The sequence below is a fragment of the Arachis ipaensis genome, chromosome B07 (genome assembly GCF_000816755.2).
Source record: "Arachis ipaensis cultivar K30076 chromosome B07, Araip1.1, whole genome shotgun sequence".
Classification (NCBI taxonomy): Eukaryota; Viridiplantae; Streptophyta; class Magnoliopsida; order Fabales; family Fabaceae; genus Arachis; species Arachis ipaensis.
The window spans coordinates 92441502-92454106 of NC_029791.2; positions in this window are offsets into that span (position 1 = coordinate 92441502).

The window sequence follows — 12605 nt, forward strand, 5'->3', positions numbered from 1 at the left end:
GGAAAATGCTCTATGTGATTTAGGTGCCAGCATCAACTTGATGCCTCTATCATTGATGAGAAAGCTTGCTATAGAAGAAGTTAAACCCACCAGGATGTCACTAGTAATGGCCGATAGATCAATCAAGATACCCAATGGAATTGTAGAAAATTTACTAGTGAAGGTTGGAAAGTTTATCTTCCCTGCAGACTTTGTAATCTTAGACACAGAAGGGGAAGGAAACAACTCAATCATTTTGGGGAGACCGTTTCTAGCCACAGCAAGAACCACAATTGACGTGGAGAAGGGAGAAATGACCTTCAGGGTGCATAATGAACAAATGGTAATCAATGTCTTCAAATCAATGCAACACCCCTCAGAGCAAGAGAACTACATGAATGTAGATATGATAGAAGGGCTGGTAGAAGAAATGTTTGAAGAAGACCATTTGGAGCATCAGGAAGAACAAGGAGAGGAAGTGGTAGAAATATCTACTGAAGACAAGAAAGAGGATAAACCAAAACAGGAGTTGAAGCCTCTCCCTCCTCACCTCAAGTACGTGTTTCTTGGGGAAGCCGAGGCACTGCCAATGATCATAAATTCCTCCTTGAACATAGATGAGGAAGCAAGGTTGATTGAGGTATTAAAAGCTCATAAAACAGCTTTGGGGTGGACAATCGAGGACATCAAAGGCATCAGCCCTGCTATCTGTATGCACAAAATATTATTGGAGGAAGAATCAAAACCTGTGGTTCAACCTCAAAGAAGACTCAATCCAACCATGAAAGAGGTGGTTCAAAAAGAAGTGATGAAGCTATGGAATGCGGGGATAATTTTCCCAATCTTAGACAGTTCTTGGGTGAGTCCGGTACAAGTAAATTATACCACCACTGAAAAAGAACTGTTAGCAATTGTATATGCATTTGATAAGTTTAGACAATACTTGATCGGTTCAAAAGTTATAGTGTACACTGACCATTCTGCTCTCAAGTATTTAATGTCTAAACAGGATTCAAAGCCAAGGCTTATTAGGTGGGTGTTGCTGCTACAAGAATTTGATATTGAAGTTAGGGATAGAAAGGGAAGTGAAAATCAAGTAGCAGATCATCTATCAAGAGTGCCACAAGAAGCCAAGCAAGATAAACCACAACAAGTAAATGAGAACTTCCCTGATGAACACTTATTCCAAGTTCAACAAATACCTTGGTTTGCGGACATAGCAAACTATAAGGTAGGAAGGAAGATACCTCAAGAATTTTCCAAGCAACAAACGAAGAAACTGATCAATGAAGCAAGGAAATTCTTGTGGGATGAACCCTTCCTATTCAAGAGATGTTCTGATGGAATGATTAGGAGGTGTGTCCCTGAAAATGAAGTGAAGGACATATTGTGGCATTGCCATGGCTCAGCATATGGTGGACACTTTGGACCAGAAAGAACAGCTGCAAAGATACTACAGAGTGGGTTTTATTGGCCAACTATGTTTAAGGATGCCAGAGAGTTCGTTCACCAATGCAACGAATGTCAAAGAGCTGGAGGATTGATAAAAAGAAATGAGATGCCTCAAAATTTCATCTTGGAAGTAGAGCTATTTGATCTATGGGGCATTGATTTCATGGGACCTTTTCCCCCTTCATACTCGTTTAGATATATCTTGGTTACAGTCGAGTTTGTATCAAAGTGGGTGGAAGCCATAGCCACAACCACCTGTGATGCACAGATTGTCCTCCAATTCCTTAAGAAGCATATCTTCACAAGATATGGAGTACCCAAGGGTCTTGTTAGTGATGGTGGTGGTCACTTTTGCAGCAAACAAATGGAGAAACTCCTCCATAAATATGGAGTGATCCACAAAGTAGCCACACCATACCACCCTCAGACCAATGGCCAGGCTGAATTAGCAAATAGGGAGTTGAAGAAGATCTTAGAAAAGACAGTGGGAAGCACAAGAAAAGATTGGGCGAGGAAGCTAGAAGATGCACTTTGGGCATACAGGACAGCTTTCAAAACTCCCATTGGAAAGTCACCCTTTCAGCTATTGTATGGAAAATCATGCCACCTTCCTCTTCTAAGATATCCATTCGCACCCAAGAATGTGATGAAGGTGATGATTATGTGTGACGCTCATCATCCTTCTCCCTTATGAACGCGTGTCTGACAAACACTTCTGTTCTACATGAATTAAGCTAGAATGAGTATCTCTTAGATCTCCTAACCAGAATCTTCGTGGCGTAAGCTAGAATGATGGCGGCATTCAAGAGAATCCGGAAGGTCTAAACCTTGTCTGTGGTATTCTGAGTAGGATTCAATGATTGAATGACTGTGACGAGCTTCAAACTCGCGAGTGCTGGGCGTTAGTGACAGACGCAAAAGGAGGGTGAATCCTATTCCAGCATGATCGGGAACCGACAGATGAATAGCCGTGCCGTGACAGGGTGCGTGAGCATATTATTCACTGAGAGGAGGGGATGTAGCCACTGACAACGGTGATGCCCTTGCATAAAGCCAGCCATGGAAAGGAGTAAGACTGATTGGATGAAGATAGCAGGAAAGCATAGGTTCAGAGGAACGAAAAGTATCTCCATTCGCTTATCTGAAATTCCTACCAATGATTTACATAAGTACCTCTATCCCTATCTTATTATATAATATTCGAAAACACCATTATCACTTTATATCTACCTGACTGAGATTTACAAGGTGACCATAGCTTGCTTCATACCAACAATCTCCGTGGGATTCGACCCTTACTCACGTAAGGTATTACTTGGACGACCCAGTGCACTTGCTGGTTAGTTGTATCGAAGTTGTGACAGACTGTAAAACTAGATCAGAGTATCTGGCCTAAGAAGCCATTACCAGAGATCACAATTTCGTGCACCAGAGACCAATGGAACAAAGAAAAGGAAGTTCAGTACCTGAGCTGAACAAACACAGAGAATGTCAAGCTAGTGACATTAAAAGAGCGCTTGTTGGGAGGCAACCCAATCTGAGGTAGTTTTCTTTTCATAGCCTTTTCAATAAAAATGTCGAATGATTTGTATGCATTGCAAGAAGCTAAGTTTGGTGTTGCACACCAAAACAATTTAAGGGAGAATGAAGGATTCTAAGTTTGGTGTTCCACCAAAACATCATTTAAAAGCACATTCTCACTTCCTGCGCAATACTAGCTCCAGGCAATCAAACAAATTATTCAACTTAATTACTCTCTAGTTTAACCCCATAACCTTTAGCAAGAGCACAAGATTTTACACATAGTAACTTGTTGCATCAGAGGAAGTGGCAAGGAACTAAATTTGGTGTTCCCACACCAAATTAAATTCAAAAGCCGCACTCAATTTATGCATACTAATTAGTCACCCAAAGGGCTTGGAAAGCAAGCAACTGTTGAGAATTATGCAGGGAACTAACCAAAAATTGAAGACATTACGCACCATGACGCAAAAAGGGAACAACATAAAGGAAGACAAAAGAACTGCAAACCAATAGGTTGTATCTATACTTAACTTCTGCTGTTGAGAAATGCTATGATTTAGATCTTGCTAAAGTGTTCAGCTAGTACAAGTAGAAATTTTTTTTTTTTAAAATAAGCTAGTCTAAGTGTGTGCTTGTGTGGTTACTTTCACTTAACTAATGCATGTCTTGTCCCCTGCATCTTTTCAATTCAATAAAAAAAATGTTTGAAACATGAAGTAAGATGGTTCATTGTTAGCTAGAAGTCAAATAATAGTAAGTGGTGGCATATATGTGTGATTGTGTGGCAACTCACTATCAGTGAATAAAAGGAATAGATTGTTCTCTCTTTAAGAAGAAAGCAGCTCACTGTCTATGAATCTCAATCAAATAAAAGTCCTTGTGTGAAAAGAAAAACAAAAAGAGAAAAGAAAAAGCCAAAAATGGCAACAGAACAGAAGAAAAATAAAAAGAAACAAAGCTAGACACCAATAGCTTGAACCTTAGAATATATGCCTGTGGTGTCTTTGTATTGGGATCTGCTTGGATTATTAAGTTCTTTGGAGTGCATCAACACTTGGTGACTTGGGTTAACAAACCCGGGATCATCAACTGAAAGTCCACTATCAAGAGCAACCTAACTACAAGGCATTTAGTAACCCAAAGAGGTACTGGGCATCAATGTTCTAAGAAGGAATGTGAGCCAAGTGTCTATAGTGAATAATGTGTCAAGCATAAGTAAAGAAAAGAGCTTGTTACACATGACACTGAACTAAAGCTTATAGAAAAATAGTAACCAAGGACAAAGGAATAATGAGAGGTCATAGCAGTGTATTGTTTGATGCTTAAAGGAAACTTTCTAGGCCTAATTGTCAATAAAAAGTGGATAAGTTACATATCTGCATAAAACCCCATGAACTACCAATAACATTCTGCTAACATGAGCATTCTCTTTTGTTTTCATTCGTTCTTCTTAATAATTCTTTTCTTGCTTGGGGACAAGCAAGCTTTAAGTTTGGTGTTGTGATGACAAGTCATCTTAGCCTAGTTTCACTAGCCTTTTTCTTTTGTTTTCATTTAGTTTTATGCACTTTCTTGTATTATAAATTAGCCATTTGAATTGGAATTGCATGGTTTCCTTAAATCAATCAACTACCTTTTAATTGATACAAAATAATGAGGTTCAAGCCAACTTTAGTTGATAATTAATTGATTTATAAACCTTGTGAATTTTGTGATACTTTGATTGGTTGTTTTGATTACTTGTAGGTGAAGAAAGGAAACAAAAGGTGTGCCAACATTATGGAAGAAGGTTGCAAGAATGGGTTTGAGAAAATGGAATTCACGTTTGAGCTAACGTTTGCCTCAAATGTCAACTCAAACGTGAGTAGCAGTTGAAGAACACCCTAGGGAAAAGCCAACGTTTGCGCCAACGTTTGCCTCAAACGTTGGCTGAAGATTGAAGCTCCTGGAAAGCAACGTTTGAGCCAACGTTTGCCTCAAACGTGAGGTCAAACGTTGGCTCCAAAAGAGAAGAGAATTGAAGCTCCTAGGAAGGCAACGTTTGCGCCAACGTTTGCCTCAAACGTGAGGTCAAACGTTGGCGCCAAAGAGAAGAGAAATGGCATCCCTGGAGGCAGCAACGTTTGAGCCAACGTTTGACTCAAACGTGAGGTCAAACGTTGGCACCAAACAGCATGAAGAGGCATACTTCAAACAAGAATAACTTGAGTTGTAGATGTCCAATTGAGGTGATTCCAAGTGGGTTAGAAAGCTGACATTCAGAGCTTTCCAACCATATATAATAGTCTCTATTGGGCACAAAAATTGGCAACACAACAAGAGGACAAAGTAGCTCCCAAGAAGAATACAAAAGGGAAGAACCACGTTTGAGCTCACGTTTGACCTCAAACGTTAGCTCAAACGTGGATGACAGCATCTTGGCCTAGCTGCATAATTTTACTCAAGTAACGTTTGAGTCAACGTTTGCCTCAAACGTTGGCTCAAACATGAATGGTTCATGGCTTGGTTCACTAATGGATTTCCTCCCAACACCAAGAGCAATCAACAGAAGCCACTATCAACCCAATTCCATCAAGGCTAAAGGCCCAATTCAAGGCTTAATGATCATTTGAAGAAAGTGTATAAATAGCCATTCCCTGCTTTGCTCATTTACAATTCTGTTTCTAGATCTGTTTCAATCCAAGTGTTCTTCTATTCCTCTGCTTGTTGCAATTTTACATTTCCTTGTTTTATTTTCTGCAAATCCAATTCCCACTCCCCTTTATAATTCAAGCCATTTACATTCCTTGCACTTTAAGATTCTGCAGTTTACATTTCTTGCGTTCTAAGTTTCTGCCAATTTAATTCCTTGTTCTTTAAGATTCAGCACTTTTATTTTCCGTTCTCTTTAATTTTCTGCAATCTACCCCTCTCCCTTTACTTTTCATGCAATTAAATTTCTGTTAATCACAAATCACTCAACCAACACTTGATTCGCTTGACTAAATCAACCACTAAACTAAAATTGCTCAATCCTTCAATCCCTGTGGGATCGACCTCACTCACGTGAGTTATTATTACTTGATGCGACCTGGTGCACTTGCCGGTGAGTTTTGTGTCGGATCGTTTTCCGCACATCAGTCTCAATAAAAATGGATTGCTAGAAATAACTTTAAGACAGACCGAGATAAAGAAGTCAGACCAGTTGACTACAACAACAAAAGTTATAAAAAGTAATCCCTAGAAAGAGGCTTGGCCAGCCCTAAAAAAGAGGATTACTAGAAATAACTTAGAAGGGACCGACATGATGAAGTTGGCCCGACAAAACTACAGAAGTTATAAAAATTAATCCATAAAAGAGACCTGACAAAGGTCCAAATAAAATGGATTACTAGAAATAACTTAGAAGGGACCGACATGATGAAGTCGGCCCGACAAAACTACAGAAGTTATAAAAAGTAATCCATAAAAGAGACCTGACAAAGGTCCAAATAAAATGGATTACTAGAAATAACTTAGAAGGGACCGACATGATGAAGTCGGCCCGACAAAACTACAGAAGTTATAAAAATTAATCCATAAAAGAGACCTGACAAAGGTCCAAATAAAATGGATTACGAGAAATAACTCAGAAGGGACCGAGATGAAGAAGTCGGCCCAAAAAACTACAAAAAGTTATACAAAGTAATCCATAAAAGAGACTTGACAAAGGTCCAAATAAAATGGATTACTAGAAATAACTCAGAGGGACCGAGATGAAGAAGCCAGCCGACAAAAGGCATGCAACTCAAGTTGGACCCAGAAAGCCATGACCTCAATAAAATCAATCTACAAGTATAGTATGAAAGAATGCGAAGAAAACTAGTTGAACAAAGCTAGCTCCAACTAAAGTAGAAAATAAAGCACAAAGGCAATCTAAGGAGGTCGGACAGCAAGATTCCAACACTCTCAAGATTCCAGAAAAGTATCAAAAAAAAAAAAAGATGCAGACAAGCTTATCACAAAAGAAACGAAGATTGCTATAATAGCAGAATCAAGAGGCCGCCTGAAGTCGACCCCAAGAAGCTTAAAAATCTACTTTATTTTTTCTAAATAAAGTTGCTAAAAAGAAAGGCAACTAAAAATATCCGAAGTCAACCACCAATTATAGAAATAAGAGTTTAAAAAGCCCACAGGCCGGGCTATCCACAATGCATCAAAGAAAATTATAAAGGATTCAAAGACTCCCCAGTGGCAGCATCTCGGGATGAAGGAGGACAAGTCTGGAGGGGGACAGCGTCGACAGTCCCATCCATCCGATTCAGGATCTGAACATCAGGATCCGAATTAGGGTGTTCGACCTCGGTTGCAGGTTTGGAAAAAGGCGGGACAACAGAATCCTTGGCAGATGGCACAGGAGGAGGGTCTACATCCACATCATCATCATCCGAGCCATCAAGGACAATCTTACCATCCACTACAGTGTTGTCCAAGCTGAATAGGGTAAGATCGAGGTCGGGTGCAAGAACTCGAACCTGAGCCTTCAAATTCTCGTAAGCAGCATTCACACTACCTACAAGATGACCCTGGAGCTCGGCGTAGTCGGCCTAGGCAGATTTTAACCTCTCCCTAAGCTCTATCATCTCCCCATAAGTTAGGACATAGCTCTTCTTATGCATCAAAGCCATCTCCTCAGCCAAATTCGTAGAAGCCACCGCAGCAGTAGCCCGAGTCTTCTTACCCTCCAACTCTTTTTCTAGCTTCGCTACCTTCACCTCAGGCTCCTCCTTCAACCCCTTGATTCTGTCGAACTCTGATTTAGCCTCCTCCATAAAAGCCTTTGTTGCATGAATGAGAAGATCCTGGGCAGTTCGATATAAAGCCGCCCCCATATGTGCCATCTTAATACTGCTCCGAGTAATAAAGTCTAGATGACGAAGAAGAGAGACATCGTCGGTAGGAACAACACCGTAAGGAGCAATCTGCTTATCAACAAAACCAGCGGAATCAAAGTCAGGGGCACCCAAATTGAAGGGCTCAACAGTCCTCTGTCTTTTTGGAGAAGGGCCAATAGTAGAAGAAGTAGCCGCAGAAGTTGGGGGAGGATCAATCAAATGGACCTGAGGAGTTGGAATCATCCTCCTCGGCCCAGTAGAGCTCAAGATCGGCTTCTTAGGAGGAACTTGAAAAGATCCCTCCCCTGTAGCTTTTGCCAAAATGTTCTGGGCAGCAGTGGCCTTCCTCGCCTTCTTGAAGCCTTACATGGGATTGATGAGCGGATAATTTATATCCTTTTTGGCATTATTTTTACATAGTTTTTAGTATATTTTAGTTACTTTTTATTATATTTTTATTATTTTTTATTCAAAAATCACATTTCTGGACTTTACTATGAGTTTGTGTATTTTTCTGTGATTTCAGGTTTTTTCTGGCTGAAATTGAGGGACCTAAGCAAAAATACGATTCAGAGGCTGAAAAAAGACTGCAGATGCTGTTGGATTCTGACCTCCCTGCACTCGAAGTGGAGTTTTTGGAGCTACAGAAGCCCAATTGGTGCGCTCTCAATTGCGTTCGAAAGTAGACATCCTGGGCTTTCCAGAAATATATAATAGCCCATACTTTGCCCGAGATTTGATGGCCCAAACTGGCGTTCTAATTCAGCCTAAAACATCTTGGCATAAAACATCCAAACTGGCACCAGAATTGGAGTTAAACGCCCAAACTAACACCAAAGCTGGCGTTTAACTCTAGGAACAGCCTATGCACGAAAATGCTTCAATGCTCAGCCCAAGCACACACCAAGTGGGCCCCGGAAGTGGATTTCTGCACTATCTGCACTTAGTTACTCATTTTCTGTAACCCTAGGTTACTAGTTTAGTATAAAAACTACTTTTAAAGAACATCTTTGATCATCTTTTGGAACATCTTTGATCATCTTTTGGAACTTGTATGTACACGTTTGGAGGCTAGCCTCACGGCCATGCCTAGACCTTTCACTTATGTATTTTCTACGGTGGATTTTCTACACCCCATAGATTCAGGTGTGGAGCTCTGCTGTTCCTCATGAATTAATGCAAAGTACTATTGTTCTTCTATTCAATTCAAGCTTATTCTTATTCTAAGATATTCACTCGCACCTCAACCTGATGAATATGATGATCCGTGACACTTATCATCATTCTCACTTATGAACACGTGCCTGACAACCACTTCCGTTCTATCTGCAATAGCTTGAGTGTGTATCTCTTGGCCTCCTGGTTCACGACGCATGATTGCCTCTCTTGACAACAAAGCATTCTATTCCGTGAGATCAGAGTCTTCGTGGTATAGGCTAGAACCATTGGCAGCATTCCTGAGATCCGAAAAGTCTAAACCTTGTCTGTGGTATTTCGAGTAGGATCTGGAAAGGGATGACTGTGACGAGCTTCAAACTTGCGAATGTTGGGTGCAGTGACAGTGTGCAAAAGGACAATGGTCATATTCCAACGCTAGCGGGAACCAACAGATGATTAGCCGTGCGGTGATAGCGCATATGGATTTGTTTTCATCCGAGAGGATCATACAGCTTGCCATAGAAGGAGGTAACGCATGGTTGGAAGAAAGCAATAGGAAAGCAGAAGTTCAGAAGCAACAAAGCATCTCCAAACGCTTATCTGAAATTCTCACCAATGAATTACATAAGTATCTCTATCTTATTTTATATTTTATTTATATTTTAAATATCAAAACCTCATAACCATTTGAATCTTCCTGACTAAGATTTACAAGGATGACCATAGCTTGCTTCAAGCCGACAATCTCCGTGGGATCGACCCTTACTCACGTAAAGTTTATTACTTGGACGACCCAGTGCACTTGCTGGTCAGTTACATGGAATTATGAAGTCTTGAAATCACGTTCTCCCACACCAAGTTTTTGGCACTATAGCCAGGGAACGAACAATCACGATTTCGTGTACCAAGTTTTTGGCACCGTTGCTGGGGATTGTTCGAGTTTGAACAACTGACGGTTCATCTTGTTGCTCAGATTAGGTAATTTTATTTTATTTTTAAGCTTTTTATTTTCGAAAAATAATTCAAAAAATAAATAAATAAATAAATAAATAAATAATTCTATGTTCTTCAGAATTTTTAAGAATGAATTCTAGAGTTTTAGATGATATGTGAAGCCTGGCTGGCTGTCAAGCCATGTCTAAATTCTTTTGGACCAAGGCTTCTACTTATCATTGCAATAGCCTTTGGATTCCCATCTAATTGGCTGTTGTATGTCTGATTTGTATGCTGAAGCTTGGCTGGCCATTTGGCCATGTCTAATCTTTTGGACCGAAGCTTTCACATAAAGCTTGGCTGGCTATTTAGCCATGTCTAAATTTTTGGACCGAGGCTTTAGACTAACATTGCATGATTCTTGGAATTCCTATTAAAAAATTTGAGTTTATTTATTTTCTTTTTCCAAATAATTTTCAAAAAATACAAAAAAAAATTAATAAAATCATAAAAACCAAAAAAAAAATTGTGCTTCTTGTTTGAGTCTTGTGTCAAGTTTTAAGTTTAGTGTCAATTGCATCTTTTTAATTTTCTTAAAATTTTCGAAAAATTAATGCATTGAGTTTCTTCATTGATCTTCAAGTTGTTCTTGATGATTGTCTTTGTTTGATCTTTACATTTTCTTGTTTTGTGTCTTTCCTTGTTTTTCATATTCATTTTTGATCTATTAGTGTCTAAAGTTTAAAAAAATTTTAAGTTTGGTGTCTTGCATGTTTTTCTGTTCTTAAAATTTTTCAAAAATATGTTCTTGATGTTCATCATGATCTTCAAAGTGTTCTTGGTATTCATCTTGACATTCAAAGTATTGTTGCATATTTTTTTTGTTTTGATCCATAATTTTTATGTCATGTTTCATTTTGATGTTTTTTCTTTTTCTTCATTAAAATTCAAAAATAAAAAAATATCTTTCCCTTATCCTTCTCAAAAATTTTGAAATTTTGAATTGATTTAGTTAAAAGTTTTAAAATTTGGTTGTTTCTTGTGAGTCAAGTCAAATTTTCAATTTAAAAATTCTATCTTTTTCAAAAATCGAATCTTTTTCATTTTTTTTATATTTTTGAAAATTTTCAAAATTGATTTTCAAATTTTTTTTTAATTTTATTTCATATTTTCGAAATTAATGCTAACATTTAATGTTTAGATTCAAAAATTTTCAAGTTGTTACTTGCCTATTAAGAAAGGATCAATCTTTAAATTCTAAAATCATATCTCTTAGTTTCTTATTAGTCAAGTAATGAACTTTAATTTCAAAAACAAAATCTTTTTAATTTCCTTTTCAAATATTTTTCAAAATAAATTTCAATCATATCTTTTTTAAAACTTAATTTCAAAATCTTTTCATAACTTATCTTTTCAAAATTGATTTTTGGTGCACAAAATTGTTACTCTCTTACAATTTCGCACACATGACCAGCAAGTGCACTGGGTCGTCCAAGTAATACCTTACGTGAGTAAGGGTCGAATCCCACGGAGATTGTTGGTTTGAAGCAATCTATGGTTATCTTGTAAATCTTAGTCAGGAAGTATCAATTGAATTGTGAGTAACCAGTAGAGCATAAATTAAAAGTTACTTGTTGTGCAGTAATGGAGAATATGTTGGAGTTTTGAAGATGCTTTGTCTTCTGAATCTCTGCTTTCCTCTGTCTTCTTGTTCACGCACGCACGTCCCCCTATGGCAAGCTGTGTGTTGGTGGATCACCGTTGTCAATGGCTACCTTCCATCCTTCCAGTGAAAACTACGCTCACGCGCTCTGTCACAGCACGGCTAATCACCGGTTGGTTCTCGATCCGGTTGGAATAGGATTTACTATCCTTTTGCGTCTGTCACTAACGCCCAGCCTTCAAGAGTTTGAAGCTCGTCACAGTCATTCAATCCTTGAATCCTTCTCGGAATACCACAGACAAGGTTTAGACTTTCCGGATTCTCATGAATGCTGCCATCAGTTCTAGCTTATACCACGGAGATTCTGATTAAGGAATCTAAGAGATACTCATTCAATCATATATAGAACGGAGGTGGTTGTCAGGCACACGTTCATGATTTGAGGAGGGTGATGAGTGTCACAGCTCATCACCTCCATCACAGTTAAGCGCGAATGAACATCTTAGATAGGAACAAGCGTGTTTGAATGGAAAACAGAAATACTTGCATTAATTCATCGAGACACAGCAGAGCTCCTCACCCCCAACAATGGGGTTTAGAGACTCATGCCGTCAGAGAATACAAAGTTTAGATCTGAAAATGTCATGAGATACAAAATAAGTCTCTAAAAGTTGTTTAAATACTAAACTAGTAGCCTAGGGTTACAAAATATGAGTAGACTATGATGGATGATGCAGAGATCCACTTCTGGGGCCCACTTGGTGTGCTGGGGCCCACTTGGTGTGTGCTGGGGCTGAGACTTTAAGCAATTTACGTGCGGAGGCCATTTGTGGAGTTGAACGCCAGTTTTTATGCCAGTTTGGGCGTTCAACTCCAGTTTTTGATCCTTTTCTGGCGCTGGACGCCAGAATTGGGCAGAGAAATGGCGTTGAACGCCAGTTTACGTCCTCTGTCCTTGTGCAAAGTATGGACTATTATATATTTCTGGAAAGCCCTGGATGTCTACTTTCCAAAGCAATTGGAAGCATGCCATTTCGAGTTCT